This window comes from Glycine max, chromosome 1 (assembly GCF_000004515.6).
Source record: "Glycine max cultivar Williams 82 chromosome 1, Glycine_max_v4.0, whole genome shotgun sequence".
Lineage (NCBI taxonomy): Eukaryota > Viridiplantae > Streptophyta > Magnoliopsida > Fabales > Fabaceae > Glycine > Glycine max.
In genome coordinates, this window is record NC_016088.4 from 19,015,442 (window position 1) to 19,036,262 (window position 20,821).

The 20,821-nt window shown below is 37.7% G+C and overlaps 1 non-coding gene across 1 annotated transcript; it reads left to right on the forward strand.

Annotated features, from left to right (window-relative positions):
• Window positions 1–14,004: 14,004 nt before the first annotated feature.
• On the forward strand, window positions 14,005–14,111 carry LOC112997865 (small nucleolar RNA R71). Its single transcript, XR_003262928.1, has one exon. It is a non-coding gene; the product is annotated as a small nucleolar RNA R71 (small nucleolar RNA).
• Window positions 14,112–20,821: the final 6,710 nt, after the last annotated feature.

Here is a 20,821-nt window from a genome sequence, read left to right on the forward strand (position 1 = left end):
GAATTCTTAAGAGGATAAAATGAATTTGCTCTTTGAGAGGATAAACACTTGTTGTTCTGAAAATCTCTGAGCAATTTCGTGTTTAAGTTACATATATATAGACCATTGGTGGTCATGAATAAAGCCTTTGAAAAGTTGTGACTCTTAAAATTATTTTTCTGAAAATCCTGTCTGGTAATCGATTACAGTAATTGTGTAATCGATTACAGCTTTTAAAATTTGAATTAAAACGTTTACTAACTGCTGGTAATCGATTACCAAAATTGTGTAATCGATTACACAGTCTAAAATTTCGAATTCAAATTTTTAGTAGTTGTTATAAAATATATTTGGCCACTGGTAATCGATTACATCCTCTGGTAATTGATTACCAGAGAGTAAAACCTTTGTAAAACACTTTTTAATTTAAATTACTTGGCCAAACCTTTTGCTAATTCAATTAGGAATTCCCTTCCTAATATACTAGTGATCATCTTGATGCTGTGACTTGTAATCTTGAAGTATTGTCTTGAATTTAATCTTGAAAAGCCCATTTACATCAATTGCATCATATCATCATGATCATCATCAAAACATCAAAAGCAATTGCATCTACAATCTCCCCCTTTTTGATGATGACAATACAATACCTGAAATCAAGATTAAAGCAAGCAACAAACAATTGTATATAGATAAAATGTGCGTTTACTCCCCCTATATTTCGGAATTTATGATCACTTGATTTCTAAGGTTGTTAAGCTTTTTCTACAACCAACCTTTTCTCCCCCTTTGGCAACATCAAAAAGCCAAAGAACTAGGGAATCAACACAGATATAACAAAGGAGTAGAAAGATATAAAGATCAGAGTATAAAGCATAACCATCCAAACTCACAAACAAGAAATAATCAATCCAGAATCCAAATAACTCAAAATGTCAACAACCACACAATGTCAAAGCAGAAAAAGTCTGAAATCTTAATACCACAAGATAAATAAGCAAAGTACTTAACGTAATAATTGAAACTCTAAGAAACTTAAACAGCCAAAATACACGGCTTATTAAAGACTTATAATTAGAAACTAAAATCTAAGAAGACGGAGGTGGTGGTGGAAGATCGAAACTCTGACGAATGTATCCGACATCCTCTTCAAGCTGTGTGAGGCGAATGTCCATACCGGCAAAGCGTGTATCTAACGAGTCGAAGCGGTCACCAACATAAGAACGAAGACCCCGTAATTCGGAGAGGACTTCATTCATGAGTGCGGAATCTTCACGTTGAGGGGGAGGTGAAGGAGTACGTTCATCTTGAGGAGGGAGTGCATCCTTCTTCAGCCATTGTCCATTCCGATCTTTACGATACCCAAAGGAGGTCACTGCACCAGCATCAATTGCAAAAGAACGCTTGACTTGAACAAAGGGTTCATCATCAAGCGGAATTTGAAAATGACGCAAAAACAGAGTAATCAAATGTGGATAAGGAAGAGGTGCATTGGCCCGTAATGCCTTATGCATTCGGTACCGAACCAAATGGGCCCAGTCGATCTGACGACCGGTAAGAAAAGCCCACATAAGAATCAAATCCTCCTCAGAGGCTTGTGCTAAATTTGAAGACCGAGGAAGCAAAATTCTAACAATGATATAATGCATGATGCGATTATCAAATGTTAATGACCCGGCCAGCAATCTACCGGTCATTTCAGCTTGATCATTGCAGACCATGCGACGAGCATCATGACTCGAATAATCGAATTTCCAGTCATCAACAATGGTGCCCTCAAAAGGTGCACCTGAACTGGGTAAATGAGTCAAAGAAAAGAATAGTGACTGATCAATGACCATAGAAGTACCATGCACCTCAGACATAATGATACCATCCTGAATTTTTAAATTGCAGTAGAAGACTTTTACAAGTTCAGGATAATATGGCAATTTTAATGACATGAAATCAACAAGACCAGAATTTTGAAACACTTGATAGCAATCAAACGTTTCATCATTAAAGAACTCTACGTCTAGGTACTTAGGGTCTAAGATTATTCTTGAAGAAAACTGAGAAAGGTACCGTAGACGTTGATCATCGGATGGAAACAATGTTGATGATCTTGGAGATGACAAAGAAGGAGGAATAGGTGCTGTGGGTGCTCCGGATGGGCCGTGGCGGCGATGGGCAGCAGCAGCAGCGGTGGAGGATGATCCCTTTCTCTTCTTCGATGGCTCTGCCATTTGATGAAGTTTTTTTGGATTTTGATCAGTGGAAGTGAAAGAGGAGTGAAAAAGAGGAAGATTGGGCTTTACGGGACGTGATTTGGTGAAGAATTGAGTGAGAATCGAAGGTTTGAAGTTCTAGGTATGGAGGAAAACGTGGAGGAGGCTTTGGCTGCGCAGCAGCTCTGATTTCGTGAGTATTTATGGAAGATGACGCATTGTAATCGATTACAGGTATTGGTAATCGATTACAGGCCCAATAAGCCTTCTGGTAATCGATTACAGGATGTTGTAATCGATTACAGGCTCCCTGTTCATGTGTAATCGATTACACTGGATGGTAATCGATTACCAGAGCCTATCCTAGGCTAGTTTCTTAAGAGAATATCCATGTTTATGCTCAAATACATCCTATATGACTAATTTTCACTACTAATACACTAAATTCAATCATTCAATTATTATATACACAAGAAATCATAAATTCTATCATAAAAACAAGAATTCAAACATGATCAAACAAACAAAATAATCTACAATCAATAAGTAAGAGTAAATCAACCAATCAATCAACCAATCAATCCCTATTTTTCTAAATCTCTTACATCTAAGAGACCTAGTTCTCTTCTAATAGAGAAGAACACTTCCTTGGGGAGAGGTTTAGTGAAAATATCAGCAAGTTGATTCTTAGTATCAACAAATTCTAATACACAATCTCCCTTTAGGACATGATCTCTAAGAAAGTGGTGTCTAATCTCTATATGTTTAGTTCTAGAGTGTTGAACTGGGTTTTTGGATAGATTTATGGCACTAGTATTATCACACTTAATAGGTATGCGATTAAGAATGATGCCATAGTCAGATAATTGTTGCTTCATCCATAAAATCTGTGCACAACAACTACCGGCAGAGATATACTCCGCTTCAGCAGTGGATAAAGCAACACTGTTTTGTTTCTTACTATGCCATGAGACAAGAGCCGATCCAATAAATTGACAAGTTCCAATTGTACTTTTTCTATCAATTTTAGATCTGGCAAAATCAGAATCAGAATATCCTATTAAGTTACATGTTGAATTCTTAGGATACCATAATCCTAAATTGATTGTTCCTAATAGGTATCTCATGATTCTCTTTACTGCACTTAAATGTGATTGTTTGGGGTTGGATTGAAACCTAGCACACATGCATACACTAAACATAATATCAGGTCTACTAGCAGATAAATAAAGAAGAGATCCGATCATACCTCGATATTGTTTTATGTCTATAGACTGACCAGATTCATCTTTATCTAAGTAACAATTAGTGCTCATCGGTGTAGACATGTGTTTTGCACTATCCATCCCAAATCTTTTGATCAATTCCTTGCAGTACTTGGATTGATTGATGAATATTCCTTCTTGAGTTTGCTTGATTTGTAATCCCAGAAAGTACTTTAGTTCTCCCATCATTGAAATTTCAAATTCACTTTGCATATCAAGGGAAAACTCCTTGCACAATGAATCATTAGTGGATCCAAAAATTATATCATCAACATATATTTGAACCAACAAAATATCATTATGCTTTCTCTTTATGAACAATGTGGTATCCACTTTACCTCTGGAGAAATCTTTTTCTAGAAGAAAATTACTTAAGCGTTCATACCACGCCCTAGGGGCTTGTTTCAAACCATAAAGAGCCTTTTGTAATTTATAAACATGGTTTGGTTTATCAGGAATTTCAAAACCAAGGGGTTGTTCAACATATACCTCTTCTTGAATTAAACCATTTAGAAAGGCACTCAAAACATCCATTTGATAAAGTTTAAAGTCCATTATGGATGCATATGCCAAAAGCATTCTAATGGCTTCTAATCTTGCAACAGGAGCATATGTTTCTTCATAGTCTATTCCCTCTTCTTGATTATACCCTTTTGCTACTAACCTGGCTTTATTTCTAATAATTATACCATGTTCATCTAATTTATTTCTAAAAACCCATTTAGTTCCTATGACAGGATAATTTTCAGGTTTTTCTACTAATTTCCATACATTGTTTCTTTCAAATTGGTTTAGTTCTTCTTGCATGGCAATGATCCAATTATCATCTACTATGGCTTCTTTTATATTTTTAGGTTCAATCATGGATACAAAAGTCATATTATTGCATAAATCTTTAAGAGAATGTCTAGTTGTTACCCCTTTTGAGATATCACCAATAATGTTGTCGAGGGGATGATCTCTTGAAGCTTTCCATTCTCTTGGAAGTTCATTATTGGATTTGACTTCTTCTGGAGGATCTTCATTGTTTCCTTTATCATTTCCTTTGGAATCTTGTTCATCAATATTCATATGTTCTAAAGAATCTGCAATGTCATCTAGCATATTCTTTCTTGACAAGATAGCATTAGATTCGTCAAAGGTAACATGAATGGATTCCTCGATATTCATAGTTCTTTTATTATATATCCTATATGCTTTTCTTTGTAATGAATATCCAAGAAAAATGCCTTCATCAGATTTTGCATCGAATTTTCCTAGATTATCTTTACCATTATTAAGTACAAAGCACTTGCAACCAAAAACATGTAGATGAGAGATATTAGGTTTTCTACCATTAAATAACTCATATGGGGTTTTCTTTAAAATAGGTCTTATCAAGGCCCTATTCATGATGTAACATGCAGTATTGACAGCTTCAGCCCAAAAATACTTTGGAAGAGAAGTATCATTTAATAAAGTTCTTGCAATTTCTTCCAATGACCTATTTTTCCTCTCAACAACTCCATTTTGTTGAGGGGTTCTTGGTGCAGAAAAATTATGTTCAATACCATGTTCATCACAAAATAATTCAAAATCTTTATTTTCAAATTCACCCCCATGATCACTTCTAATGGATGCAATCTTGAGATTTTTCTTGTTTTGTATGACTTTAGCAAGTTTCCTAAATGCTTGGAATGAATCACTTTTATGTGTAATAAATAATGTCCAAGTATATCTAGAGAAATCATCAACTATAACTAGAGCATAGTAATTTCCTCCAAAACTCATGGTTCTAGATGGACCAAATAGATCCATATGCAATAACTGTAATGGTCGAGTGGTTGAAACAACATTTTTAGGTTTGAATGAGACTCTTGTTTGTTTGCCCTTTTGACATGCATCGCATAGTTTATCTTTTTCAAATTTCAATTTAGGCAAACCAACTACTAAATCTTTTGAAATTAACTTATTTAAGTGATCCATGTTTATGTGAGCAATTCTTTTATGCCATAACCATGGATCATCATCTTTACTAAGAAAGCAATGATTGTTTTCTTGTTTTATGCTTAAGTCTATCATGTAAACATTATTGACTCTATGTCCTACATGCTTTATATTAATGTCATGCTTATGTTCTATAAGACATTTATGAGAATCAAATGATACTAGATAGCCTTTGTCACATAGTTGACTAACGCTAAGCAGGCTATGCTTAAGGCCTTCAACAAGTAGAACATTTTCAATGGAGTTTGAAGAATTTGTACCTATTTTACCCACTCCAAGAATTCTACCTTTGTTGTTGTCACCATATGTTACATGCCTGCTTTTCTTTGGAGATATATGTGTAAAATTTGATGCATCTCCAGTCATATGTTTTGAGCATCCGCTATCTATGTACCACTTCTTTCTCAAAGATACCTGCATAATCAAGTTTTTGACTTAGGTACCCAAATTTTATTGGGTCCTTGCATGTTAGTATAAACTGAGGATCCTTTTGGGACCCATATCATTTTAATGTTACTGTAATTTTTCTTGAAGTAGCAAGTTGATATGCCATGTCCTCTTCTTCCACATTAAAAACAAGTGATAGAATTAGAATTACATTTTTGTGTGGAAGTGGAAAAGTTTTTATGAACCTTTTGTTGTTTTTCAGATTTATACCCTAGTCCATTTTTATTAGACACATATCTTTGTTTACTTAATATAACATCTAAATTATTTCTACTATATGAAAATTTTGCAAGTGAATTTTTCAACTCTTTAATTTCTTTTACATATTTATCACAACAACTACAAGAATCTGTTATTTTCTTGTCATTAATAGTGGAGATATTAACTTTTTCATTTGTTTTAGAGATTGAGACTTCATTTCTAAGAAGATCTAATTCTTTGTTTAATTTCGAAATTTCATTTTCTAAATTTGAAATTGTTTTCTTTGATGATGAAACTAATTTTGCAAGTTTAATTGATTCTTTATGCAGATCAGCAAATGCATCTTGCAATTCATCAAAAGAAATAGATAAGTTGTTTGAAGATGTTACCTCTTCATCACTTTCGTAACTTTTGGCCATAAGGCAGAGATTTATCTCTTCATTTTCATAATCTTCAGAGGATTCCAAATCATTTTCATCCCATGTGATGTATGCTTTCTTCAGTTTCTTTTCACTATGATTTTTCTTTTCAGATTTTTCCATCTTTTTCTTGAAGATGGGACAATCAACCCTCAGATGTCCAGGTTGATTGCATTCAAAGCATTTTAGAGTAGAGGATGAATTTTCTGTCCTTCTCTTTGATTTAAAATTTGGTCGCCTCTGATTTCCTCTTACTTTAAGAAACTTGTTGAATCTTTTTACAAAAAGACTTAGATCATCATCATCATCTGGATCATTATCCTGATCACTTTCTTCTTGAATTGAGGATGATGCTTTAAGAGCAATTCCTTTCTTTTTCTTGTCATTTTCTTCATTTTGGTGCAATCTCAATAGTTCCATCTCGTGTTCCTGCAACTTTCCAAATAAAGTGGCAAGAGACATGTTAGACAAATCTCTTGATTCAGAAATGGCCGTTACTTTGGGTTGCCATTCTCTACTTAAACATCTTAACACCTTGTTTATAAGATCCTCATTTTGAAATTCTTTGCCTAAGGCTGCTAGATGATTTACTATATGTGTAAATCTCTTTTGCATACTCTGAATATTTTCATTTGCATTCATTCTAAATAATTCATACTCATGAGTTAGTGCATTTATCCTAGATCTTTTAACATCTGTAGTTCCTTCATGTGTTAATCGAAGAGTGTCCCACATTTCCTTAGCACTCTTACAATTTGAAACCCTGAAATATTCATCCATTCCTAGGGCAGATGTTATTATGTTTTTGGCTTTTAAGTTGTATTGTACTCGTTTTCTATCCTCTTCAGACCATCTATCTCTAGGTTTTTCTATGGTTATGCTTTCACTTGATGAACTACCATCTATTGAAACTCTTTCTACTGTGGTGGGTATATAAGGCCCTATTTCTATGGCTTCCCAGATATTTAGATCTATTGCCTCGATAAAAATTTGCATTCGGGTTTTCCAGTAGTGGTAACCCTCTCCATTAAAGATTGGAGGTCTATTGATAGAATTCCCTTCTGGAAATAAGGAATTTGCTGAGGCCATCTTTTTCTTGAAGCTTCTAAACTTTATACAAGAATGAAGCTCTGATGCCACTTGTTAGCCAAGTGGCCTCAGATATCTTAAGAAGGGGGGGGGGGGTTGAATTAAGATATTCCAAACTATTTCCCCTAATTAAAAATCTATTTCACTTTTTACTCAAGTTATGAATTCCCTTAATGACAATCTTCTTAAATATTAATTCAAATGAAACAATTTGAATATGAATATAAAGCAATAATAAATAAAGGAGATTAAGGGAAGAGAAAATGCAAACTCAGTTTTATACTGGTTCGGCCACACCCTTGTGCCTATGTCCAGTCCCCAAGCAACCCGCTTGAGAGTTCCACTATCTTGTAAATTCCTTTTACAAGTTCTAAACACACAAGGACAATCCTTCCTTTGTGTTTAGAGATCCTTTACAACAAGAGACTCACAGTCTCTTAATCCCTTAGAGAATGAGAAGAAGAAGAAGAACAAATCTCTCTAGAAAGAGATGGATTTTACAGATTGAGCACTCAAATAATTCCTTAATGAATTGCAATTGAATTGGCCAAGGAATTCTTAAGAGGATAAAATGAATTTGCTCTTTGAGAGGATAAACACTTGTTGTTCTAAAAATCTCTGAGCAATTTCGTGTTTAAGTTACATATATATAGACCATTGGTGGTCATGAATAAAGCCTTTGAAAAGTTGTGACTCTTAAAATTATTTTTCTGAAAATCCTGTCTGGTAATCGATTACAGTAATTGTGTAATCGATTACAGCTTTTAAAATTTGAATTAAAACGTTTACTAACTGCTGGTAATCGATTACCAAAATTGTGTAATCGATTACACAGTCTAAAATTTCGAATTCAAATTTTTAGTAGTTGTTATAAAATATATTTGGCCACTGGTAATCGATTACATCCTCTGGTAATTGATTACCAGAGAGTAAAACCTTTGTAAAACACTTTTTAATTTAAATTACTTGGCCAAACCTTTTGCTAATTCAATTAGGAATTCCCTTCCTAATATACTAGTGATCATCTTGATGCTGTGACTTGTAATCTTGAAGTATTGTCTTGAATTTAATCTTGAAAAGCCCATTTACATCAATTGCATCATATCATCATGATCATCATCAAAACATCAAAAGCAATTGCATCTACATTACCCATTTCTTGAACATATCCTATAATTCAAAGAAAAACATGCAAAGTCGTACATGCACACAAAATTGACCCAAAATATTAAACTAGAAGTCTAACAACATTAACAAATTAACACAACTAACAAATTAACAAAACCGACAAAACTAGCAAAACCAAAAGAACACTCCCCCCCATACTTAAACAACACATTGTCCTCAATGTAGCACAATTAAAAGATTAAAAACAATTAAACCATCAAATAGAATCGGACAAGTGTAATAAAAGAAAAGAAGGAGATAGGAAAAGATGAACTCCCTAAGTCATGGTGGAGGAAGGGTAGGGTGGAGTAAGGAAGTCTCTTCCACCACTACGTCCACTAAAGAAGGGTTTGTGAGGAATGGCTTAAGTCGATGTCTGTTGACCTTGAAGCTCTTGTTTGTGGAGTCGCTTTTGATCTCAACTGTACCATAAGGAAAAACATTAGTAACAACAAAAGGACCAATCCACTTAGACCTCAACTTACCACTCATGAGTCCAAGCCTAGAATTATACAATAACACTTTTTGCCCAACCATGAAGTCCTTCTTAACTATCATGCTATCATGGAACTTCTTAGTCTTTTCTTTGTAGAACTTGGCATTCTTGTAGGCTTCTAGGCGGATTTCATCTAACTCACTCAGTTGCAACTTTCTTTCCTCACCAGCTTGATCCATAGAGAAGTTGCAAGTCTTCACTGCCCAGTATGCTTTGTGCTCAATTTCCACTGGAAGATGACATGACTTTCCAAAGACAACCCGATAAGGAGACATTCCTATGGGTGCTTTGTAGGCAGTCCGATGTGCCCAGAGAGCATCATCAAGCCTGGTACTCCAATCTTTCCTGCTTGGCTGCACAATCTTCTCTAAAATTCTCTTGATCTCCCAGTTAGAAATTTCTGCCTGTCCATTGGTCTGGGGCTGGTATGGTGTGGATACGCTGTGTACCACCCCATACTTTTTAAGCAGGGCATGCATTGTTCTGTTGCAAAAATGGGTTCCTTGATCACTAACAATTGCTTTAGGTACTCCAAACCTGCAAAACAGATTAGACCTGACAAAATCTGCAACAACTTTAGCATCATTAGTTCTAGTGGGCTTGGCTTCCACCCATTTTGAAACATAGTCAACTGCAAGGAGAATGTAAACATAACCAAAAGAGACAGGAAAAGGGCCCATGAAATCTATACCTCAGACATCAAACACCTCACAGAATAGCATAGGTTGCTGAGGCATTTTTTGTCGCCATGTAAGTGCATTTCCTGCTCTCTGACACTGCTCACAAGTGCTGCAGATCTTCCACGCATCTTTAAAGATGGTGGGCCAATAAAAACCACAATCAAGCACTTTGCGAGCTGTCCTTTGAACACCCAGATGACCTCCCGGTGCGGAAGAATGATAGAACTGCAGGACTGAGTCAGTCTCGTGATCTGGAATGCATCGTCTAATTACCTGATCACTGCACAATTTCCACAAGTAGGGGTCATCCCAAATAAAATACTTAGCATCACTTTTAATTTTATCTTTTTGGGCCTTAGATGCTGAGGGAGGAAAAACAGAAGCAACTAAATAATTGACAATGTTGGCAAACCAGGGAGTAGAAAGAGAGTCAGAAATACTATACAGTATATACAAATGATCATCTGGGAAATCATCTCGAATGGGTGAATCCGCATCCGTTACACGTTTGATCCGACTCAAATGATCAACAACTAAATTTTGTGCTCCGCTCCTATCACGGATCTCCAAGTCAAACTCTTGAAGCCAGAGCATCCATCGGATCAACCTAGGCTTAGAATCAGCCTTCTTCAACAAGTACTTCAGAGCTGCATGATCAGTATAAACAATAATGCGGGTACCAAGCAAATAAGATCGAAATTTTTCAAGAGCAAAAACTATGGCTAGAAGCTCCTTCTCAGTAGTAGTATAATTCGTTTGGGCAGCATCTAAAGTCCTAGAAGCATAGTATATCACCCTGGGAAATTCATCAATTTTCTGAGCAAGGACAGCCCCCAATGCATAATTTGATGCATCACACATAAGCTCAAAAGGGGCTGTCCAATCGGGTGCCTGGATGATGTGGGTGGTAGTCAGCGCTCTTTTGAGGCAATCAAAAGCCTCTTTGCATCTGTCATTAAAGTCAAACTCCACCTCCTTTTGGAACAAGTTGGACAGTGGAAGGGCTACTTTGCTAAAATCCCTTATAAAGCGCTTGTAGAATCCTGCATAACCAAGAAAAGATCGCACCTCTCGCACACAAGAGGGGTAAGGCAATTGTGAAATAACAGAAATTTTTGCAGGATCTACTTCAATATCCTTATTGGAAATAATATGACCTAAAACTATACCTTGCTCAACCATAAAATGACATTTTTCAAAATTTAGAACAAGGTTAGTTTCAATGCATCTATTCAAAACTTTTTCCAAACTATCCAAACAACCATCAAAAGAGGATCCATACACAGTGAAATAATCCAAAAACACCTCTATGCAATTTTCTAAGAAATCACTGAAAATACTAATCATGCACCGTTGGAAGGTACCAGGGGCATTGCACAGGCCAAAAGGCATCCTCCTATAGGAAAAAGTGCCGAAGGGGCAGGTGAATGTGGTCTTTTCCTGATCCTCAGGAGCAATAGTAATTTGCATATAACCAGAAAAACCATCAAGGAAATAGTAGTGAGATTTACCTGCCAGGCGTTCAAGCATCTGGTCAATGAATGGCAGGGGAAAATGGTCCTTTTTGGTAACCTGGTTTAGCCTCCTACAGTCAATGCAGACTCTCCAACTATTCTGCACCCGAGTAGGAATCAGCTCCTCCTTCTCATTTTTTATCACTGTGAGGCCGGTCTTCTTCGGGACTACCTGGACGAGACTCACCCACTGGCTGTCGGAGATAGGATAAATGATTCCAGCTTGCAAAAGCTTGGTTATCTCCTTCTTCACTACATCAAGAATCACTGGGTTGAGTCTTCTCTGTGGCTGTCTTATTGGTTTAGCTCCATCCTCTAAATTTATTCGATGCATACATGTGGATGGGCTAATACCAGGAATGTCCGCCAGGGTCCAGCCTATAGCCTTCTTATGCTTCTTGAAAACAGACAACAACTTCTCCTCTTGCTCGTCAGCAAGGGAGGCAGATATAATCACTGGAAAACTTTTGCTATCATCCAAGTAAGCGCATTTTAAATTTGATGGCAGAGGCTTCAATTCTGGTGTGGTCGGCTGGATAGTGGTAGAAGGAGATGGTTTCTCAGCCTGTACCTCATAAAGAAAGTCAGAGTTACGTGTACTTCCTGAAACATGGTTAGTCCTATCTGACTCTATAAAATCAATCTCGAGAGGTAAAACACCACCACCAGACATGCAATCAATATCACTTTCAGATTCACTTTCAGCATCAAATTCAGACATATGATCAAGTACAATTTCAGACTCAATGCATGAAGAGTGAGAGGCATGCAGATTAGAGTAAAGATCAGTCATGTATTCATCAACAACATGGTCAATTATTTCAGCACAAAATACAAAAAGATCTTTAGATGGGTATTTCATAGCATCAAGAATATTAAAATGAACAGCTATATCACCAAACTCCATGGATAGTGTGCCTGCATAAACATCTATCTTAGTTCTAGCAGTTTTCATAAAGGGTCTGCCTAGAATGATGGGAACTGATCCTTGAGAAAATCCATCTTCCATATTCAAAATATAAAAATCAATAGGGAAAATCAGTTCACCAACTCTAACTAAGACATCTTCTATGAAACCAACAGGGTAGGCAACACTTCTATTAGCTAAATGAATTACCACATCAGTTGACTGCAAGGGACCTAGAGATAGAGAATTAAAAATAGACAGAGGCATAACACTAACAGAAGCTCCTAAATCTAGCATGACATTGTCAAACTTACTATTCCCTATAATACAAGGTATGCTGAATGTACCTGAATCTTTACATTTTTCAGGAATTTGGGGAACAGATTTACCAATCAGTGCGGAGACATTTCTGCCCATGCTAATTCGTTCACTTCCTTTAAGCTTCCGCTTATTAGTGCACAACTCCTTCAAGAATTTAGCATATCTTGGAATTTGCTTTATTGCATCCAGCAGAGGTATGTTTACCTCAACTTTTCTAAATGTTTCCAAGATCTCTTTCTCTGCCTCTTCCATTTTTTTGTTGGAAACTGCTCTTGGAGGGAATGAAAGAGGAGGGATATGCTGCTTCTGCAAATCAGAATTACCAGTGGAAGATTCACCTGCACAGAAATTGTTAGGTAAATTTTGTCATCACCTTTTTCTGGAGTAGAGTGAAGTTTAGCAGGTTCATTTGCAGATGAGGAAGGTGCTACAGGTTGAGGTCCTTGACACTGCTTTCCCGACCTCAATGAAATGGCACTGACATTTTTGGGATTTTGGACAGATTGAGAAGGCAGCTTGTCAGAATTCTGGGACTGTTGTTGATTTAATTGTGTAGCCAATTGTCCCATCTGAGTGGTTAAGCTCTGAATGGAGGCTCTAGTCTCTTGTTGAAACTGCATGTTCTGCATGGTCATTTGCCTCACAAGTTCTTCGAGGGAAGGTTGTGGAGGAGCCTCAACTGTTGGCTGTTTCTGGGGCTATTGCTGTTGTTGGATTGGTGGAGGAATGTATGGTCTGCTTGGGCCAACAACATTTTGGAAGGAAGGAGCAGGCTGTTGTTGTTGTTGCTGAGGGCTAGACCATCTGAGATTAGGGTGATTCCTCCATCCAGGGTTGTATCTGTTGCTGGAGAGGTCATAATTGTTCTATTGTGGTTGATTTTGCTGCTGAGGTTGAGGAGGTATATTGTAAATGTTTGCAGCATAAGCTTCGGGCTGCTCAATTGCTCCAGGTTGTTGCATGGAAGGGCAAAGGTCTGTATGGTGGTCGGCAGAGGAGCACAAACCACAGACTCTTGCGAAAGGTACAGATTTCTGGTTCAAGGCCAGCTGGGTTACCAAGTTAACCAATGCATCCAGTTTGCCTTCAAGCTTCTTAGTTTCAGATGATGCAGCTGAGTTTGTAGCTACCTCATGCACTCCTCTAATGACTATAGCATCATTTCTGGCGCTAAACTGCTGGGAGTTGGAAGCCATCTTCTCAATTAAATTTCTGGCTTCAGCAGGAGTCATGTCTCCAAGGGCTCCACCACTGGCAGCATCTATCATACTTCTCTCCATATTACTAAGTCCTTCATAAAAATATTGGAGAAGCAGCTGCTCCAAAATCTGATGGTGAGGGCAACTAGCACATAGTTTTTTAAATCTCTCCTAGTATTCATACAGGCTCTCTTCACTGAGTTGTCTAATACCTGAGATATCCTTCCTGATGGCTGTGGTCCTGGAAGCAGGGAAATTTTTTTCTAAGAATACTCTCTTAAGGTCATCCCAGCTAGTGATGGACCTTGGAGCAAGGTAATACAGTCAGTCCTTTGCCATTCCCTCTAAAGAATGAGGAAAAGCCTTCAGAAATATGTGATCCTCTTGGACATCTGGGGGTTTCATGGTGGAGCAGACAATATGAAATTCTTTCAGATGTTTGTGCGGGTCTTCACCTGCAAGGCCATGAAACTTTGGAAGCAAATGGATCAGTCTAGTTTTAAGAACATATGGGACATCCTCATCAGGGTATTGGATGCACAAGCTTTCGTAGGTGAAATCAGGTGCAACCATTTCCCTTAGAGTCCTCTCACAAGGTGGAGGTTGTGCCATGTTCTCAGAATGTTCAAAATCAGAATGCTCTGAATCAGAATGCTCAAAATCAGGATGTTCAAAATCACCAATAACAGAATGCATAGATTCACCAGTAATGGAATGCTCAGGATGATCAAAAGGTATAAAATGATGCCTACCTAATCTATGAAATGTCCTATCTATCTCAGGATCAAAGGGTTGTAAGTCAGATGGATTGCCTCTAGTCATACACTACATTCAGCATGCACAACTAGTTGCCTTGTCATGTAAATAAAGGTGTAGGTTTGAACTACAACTATCCTCAAATGATATCCAAATGACTTGAAATTTTGTGAGCAACCTTATAAAATGATGAGAAGATAGCACAAAAATTTCAGGCAAAAATTCAAAGTCTAACTATGGTAGGTTAAGAAAAATAAATGAATAAAACTTGAAAAATAAAAAACTTTTGACAGAACCACTATTTTTGGACGATGGAGACCTTAGCCGGCCTATGGCAGGCTGCCACAGCATAGGAAATTTTTTTCTACCCCAAATACATATATAATAATTGCGATTCTGATAACCGGAGCAAAAGTTATGACCGTTTGAAGTTTTGACAAACACAAAATGTGCTACTTTTTTGGAACTTTCAAATCTGACCAAACTAAAGGCTCTAGTTATTTTTCCCACAAAATATAGATTAAAAGAAGTTACCACAAAAAAAATCAGCCAAAAATAACAACCCTAGCTACTAAAACAAAAAATCCAAAATAATTCAGCATGGGTGGTCGCTAAGTTCATCGCAAAACACTATTCACAGCAAAACACCCAAAACTGAAACAAGGGAAACGCTTAATAGGAAAACTGAAACAGAACACACACTAAACAAAATACTAGGACATTAAACAACAATAACACACATATTAACACAATACTAACAATTAAACATAAAGCACGAAGGAATTAAACACACAACGCTAGCTATTATGAACCTTTGGACACTGCTCCCCGGCAACGACGCCAAATTTGATCGAGGACGTACCCGAATCAAATAAACATGAAAATGCAGTAACCAGGAAGTGATCCTAGGTCGTTTCCCAATGAGTAATGATAAACCAAATGTTCATAATACACTTGCAGTAACAGTAACGATTGGGGGGGGGTTTGTTTGTTTTGTGATTTAAAGGACAAAACAAGTAAAGTGGAATACGAAACTACTAATATTAAAAATGGGTTGTTTCCTCTTATTTAGAAGCCATTCTCTTATCCTAGGTTATGAAGAATTCGTCCCTAACAGTTAACCACTTAATCCAACCCTATTTCAATTTACTAAGCGAAAATTAACTTAGGGTTGTCAATACGTGATTAGGCAACACATACACTAGTTAGCCCTTCGTCCATTAAGCATGAACGCAAGTTAGACTCAGAGGCAATTAATCAAACACGAAGCGTGCACTGATTAATGTTCATGAATTTGGGTTAACTGGTGAAGGGGAAACTGCCAGGAAACCACATTATAAACGAAACCTCAAAGAGAGTTGGGCTTCGTCCTCAAAAGGAAACAACACCAGAAAATCTAGCCTTCCATAGATTCAAATAGAAAATGCAAATGAAACTAAAAGCAGAAACGTAAATGAAGCAGAAACGTAAATGAAAGTAGAAACGTAAATGAAAGTAGAAGAAGAAACAAGAACGAAATTGTTATTAGAAGCAGATAATGGAAAATTGCATTAAGAACCAAACAGTAGCATTCAAGCAGAAAAATGTAAAACCTAAACAAAGCTCTGAATAATGAATAACATAACAAAATAGCCTTCACGAATCCCAGGGCTGCTATTTAAAAAGAGTCACTCAAAGTCACTAGGCCCTATTGTCATACCCTAATTTCGTCCCGGGATTATTACTTGATGACATGCAACCTTTGATTGGCCGCTTCGAGATACCCGTCACCCTTTGTTGCACAATATGTGAAGTCCCGAGACGAGTCGGAAATTAAAAGGAAGTATTGTTGCGCAATCCGTGAGTTTCTGTAATTTCTTCGAAAGATAAAGAAGAGTAAATACATGATCCGTAAGGATTCGTAACCTTACGGAAAGAAAATAAGTATCATTACGAAATTCGTAAAGTTTCGTGACGTTACGGAAAAAGAATCGCCAAAAAGGGCAAAGGGGGGTGTATTTAGTAAAATGGGGGGTGCAAATAGTAATTTTCGAATCTGGGCCCTTCTAGGGGTTTCTGGGAAATTTCTTGCTTAAGGTGGAAGCAATGTAGCTCGCCTGGGCAAGCTGAGCTCGCTTGGGCGAGCTAGGTGGCAACCACCTCCCCCGTTTTGTTAAAAAATGGGATTCCGGGGATTCCGGGACACCCGTAATGCTTCCGTAAAATTCCCATAACTGTAAATAAACATATTTCACTTAATACGGGTAAGAGGGAAGAGAAAAAAAGAAGAAAATCAAGTCCTATATGCTTTCGTAAGTTTTCCGTAAATTATGAAAGAAGGGGGGTGAACTTATCAAAATTGGGGGGGGGTGCAAATAGAAATTTCGAAATTTTGAATTGGACCTTCCAGAATAATTTTTTGGAGGAGGTAGCAACCCATCTCACCTGGGCGAGCTGGGCGGCAACCTCCTCCCCCTTTTTCCTATAGATAGGCTGAAGGGGGCTGTTCTAAGGGTCCCGGATCCCCCTGATGATGTATTTCAGCTTTATTTGGTGAAAAAAATTGTTTCCGTGAAGAAAATCCAAGCTGAGGTGCTTCCGAGATGTTTCCGTAAGCAAATCCGTGAAGGTTTTCCTCCGTTATTCACCGTTCTTCATCCGTTCTTCGTTCTTCAACGGGTAAGTTTCCAAATCGAGCTGTTCAATTCATTCTATGTACCCGTGGTGGTCCCCATTTGTTTTGTGTACTTTTATTCTCGTTTCATTTACTTTCCGTACCCCCTTTTGACGTGCTTCAGTCATTTATTTAAGTCATTTCTCGCCTAATAAAAAAAATAAAATAAATTTCCACCGATCATTTGATTTGTAATATCCATTAATTTCTGTTAAAATGAATTCCGACCGTTCGGTCGTGCCGTAACCACGTTGGAAATAAAAAAAAGAGGTAAAATAATAATATAATAATAAAAAAATACATTTTAGTAAAATAAAGCGAAAAATCAATCGGACGCTTTCTCTTTGGGATTTCTCATTCTTAATTGAATTGACTAATAACTAAAGTGAAACTAAGGCTAAAATCAACCCGCCAAGTCAAGCTCGTCCACAAAAAAATCACTAAAAAAGGATTTGAAAGTTTATTATCTCAGTTTTTCTTACCAAGTAAATGGATCATTTTTAAGGTCCAACGCCTTAAAATGATTACCTTCCAAGTAAAAAGAATCGCTTGATTCACCCTTAAGAAAGAACTACGTAGGTCTGATTTGCTCTTCGATGGAGGGTACGTAGGAGCAAGAGCCCCGCTTTTGTCGACCTCAAAAAATAAAAAAGAAATAAAAGTTAAGGTAACACAATTTCCACAATTCTAAAAATAGGCTGTTGTCCTTTGAGACAAACGTGAGAGGTGCTAATACCTTCCTCAAACGTAAATACAACTCCCGAACTTAGAATTTTCATTTTGACCGGTTTCCTTCGGTTTTTCCGACGTTTTCCACAAATAAGTGTTGGTGGCGACTCCGCGCATCTTTCCTCCTTTGGAAAGCGCACCCATGAGCCTCGCCTCGCACGCCCGCAAAGGGGCATGTTGCGACAGTTGGCGACTCCACTAGGGACTGTTTTTTGTGAGTTAGGCCTATTTTAAGGAATTGTGGAATTTTGAAACTTTGTGTGTGCATTTGTTGAACTGTTTAAAATGTAATAACTGCTGTCTTTTCACATTTTTACACTGCATTCTAAGCACCCACGGGTTTGAGTAAAAAAAGGGGCCCTATACCCGGGTTCGTGGGAATCTAAGGAGTGGAGGTGAATCTATCATCATGCTAGGTCTCCGACTTGCTTGATAATAGTGAAACCCCGTCTAGAGCTTTCTCTCTTTATAATATGTTGTCACTGGTATTCCATACCGCCACAATATTATTATCTTGAGTGATGATACCTCTAGAAAACGGCCGTGTGAGTTATGAATCATTGGGAGTAGTTATTAGAGACCCTAGATACTATCCTGTAGGTCCCTAAAATAGGGGCATGGAGCAAACACGCTGCGTGCCATTTTAAACACTGTCATGCATATAACCTAAAGGTCATATACGCCTTTGTTGTATGATTATTTGAGGATATTGCCATGCTGTGTAAATCCCCCTGTTGCGCTTTTGCGCATCTGCATCATGCCGTCACACATGCGTTGTATGTTGGTCTCATCTTTTGTCGTGGGAAGTCGGAAGATCCATATCGTCTTCTTAACTGCACACATGGGGCACTGCGCCCCCAAATGCGCAAGTAAGGAGAGATGATTTTCCGGGCTCTCGTGTCCATAAATGCATTGATATCATGCACCGCATAAACATCTCTTCAGCATCATAATGAACATATCGTTCCTGCATTTGTCCGTTATCACATTCCCATTTTGCATGAGTCATTGCATCATCATGCATATGCGTTCAACATACTTTTTGTTCTACATGTTTGCTCATACATGATCCTTGTATTTTCCTCTACAAAAAAAAAGGGAAGCGCGGAAATTCACGTTGCATTCTTAGTTGCATATATTCGGTACCATGAGCCAACCATGTTGGGATCATAAACCCATTTCACTTAAAAAAAAATGATGATTGAGCATGGTACCTAATGTGTGGTTAATTAAGAAAGGATGTTTCTTTGGACATCTCAATCTCATAATTACATTTTCCATGCATAGCATGCGTATTCTCGAGTCTTTCATCCCTATGAAATGTTGTCGAAGTATTGGCGATCAAAATTGCCATTCCCTGGGTTATAGGGTTGAACCAAGCTCGTGCTTTTACGAAAAGGTTCATTGAGTCAAGTTGAAGCATGGAAGTAACCATCTTGCAAAATTTGGGGCAAAAGATGGATCGTGTTACATCATTGCTTCGTCTACTGCCAAACACGTTTAGGATTGTGATGGAAGCTTGCTTGTGGGGCTTATATGGAGGCTGGATCTTTGAGCTTCCATGAGGTCCTTTAATGGTGATTTTCCACCATGGAGATGCAGCGGAAGACAAAGGAGAATAGGTGAGAGGAGGCGCCATCCACTAGGGAATAAGCCATGGAAGAAAGAGCTTCACCACCAAGATGAGCCTTGGATAAGAAGCTTGGAGAGGATGCTTCAATGGAGGAAAAGAAAGAGGGAGAGAAAGAGAAAGTGGGGAGCACGAAATTGAAGGAAGAAAAAGGGAGAGAAGTTGAACTTTGAGTTGTGTCTCACAAGACTCTCATTCATCAAAGTTACAACAAGTGTTACACATGCTTCTATTTATAGACTAGGTAGCTTCCTTGAGAAGCTTTCTTTAGAAAACTTCCTTGAGAAGCTTCTTTGAGAAAACTTCCTTGAGAAGCTAGAGCTTAGCTACACACACCCTTTCATAACTAAGCTCACCTCCATGAGAAGCTTGCTTAAGAAGATTCCTAAAGAAGCTAGAGCTTAGCTACACACACCTCTCTAATAGCTAAGCTCACCTCCTTGAGATGAGAAGCTAGAGCTTAGCTACACACCCCCGATAATAACTAAGCTCACCCCTATGCCAAAAAAAACATCAAATACAAAAAAAACCCCTTACTACAAAGACTACTCAAAATGCCCCGAAATACAAGGCTAAAACCCTATACTACTAGAATGGCCAAAATACAAGGCCTAAACGAAGGAAAAACCTATTCTGATATTTACAAAGATAAGCGGGCTCATACTTAGCCCATGGGCTCGAAATCTATCCTAAGGTTCATAAGAACCCTAGGGCCTTCTTTAGTAGCTCTAGCCCAAGCCTCTTGGAGTCTTCTATCCAATACCCTTGGGGGGTAGGATTGCATCAGATTGTTGATATCCTTGTTACTTCCAGCTTCACCTTGACAAAGATGTCATGGACCATGTTGAAAATCTAAATTGATTCAACCCCATGTCCTGCGTAAAAATTCACAATACTTCAACTATGCATCATTCGCATACATCCATACTTTTCATTGGTTGCATTGCTCATTACATTATTTCCTTGAAAAATAAAATAAAAAAAAGAACTTAATCATTGTTATAAAAAAAACATGCTTTACGGTGCCCTTACCGAACCCGTGCTAGAGCTAGAGTAATGGGTAAAGCGGAGGAGGTATAAGAGTAGATGGAGGCCGACATGGAGGCTATGAAAGAGAAAATGGCCGCAATGATGGAGGCCATGATGAGTGTGAGGAAGATAATAGAAGCCAATGCG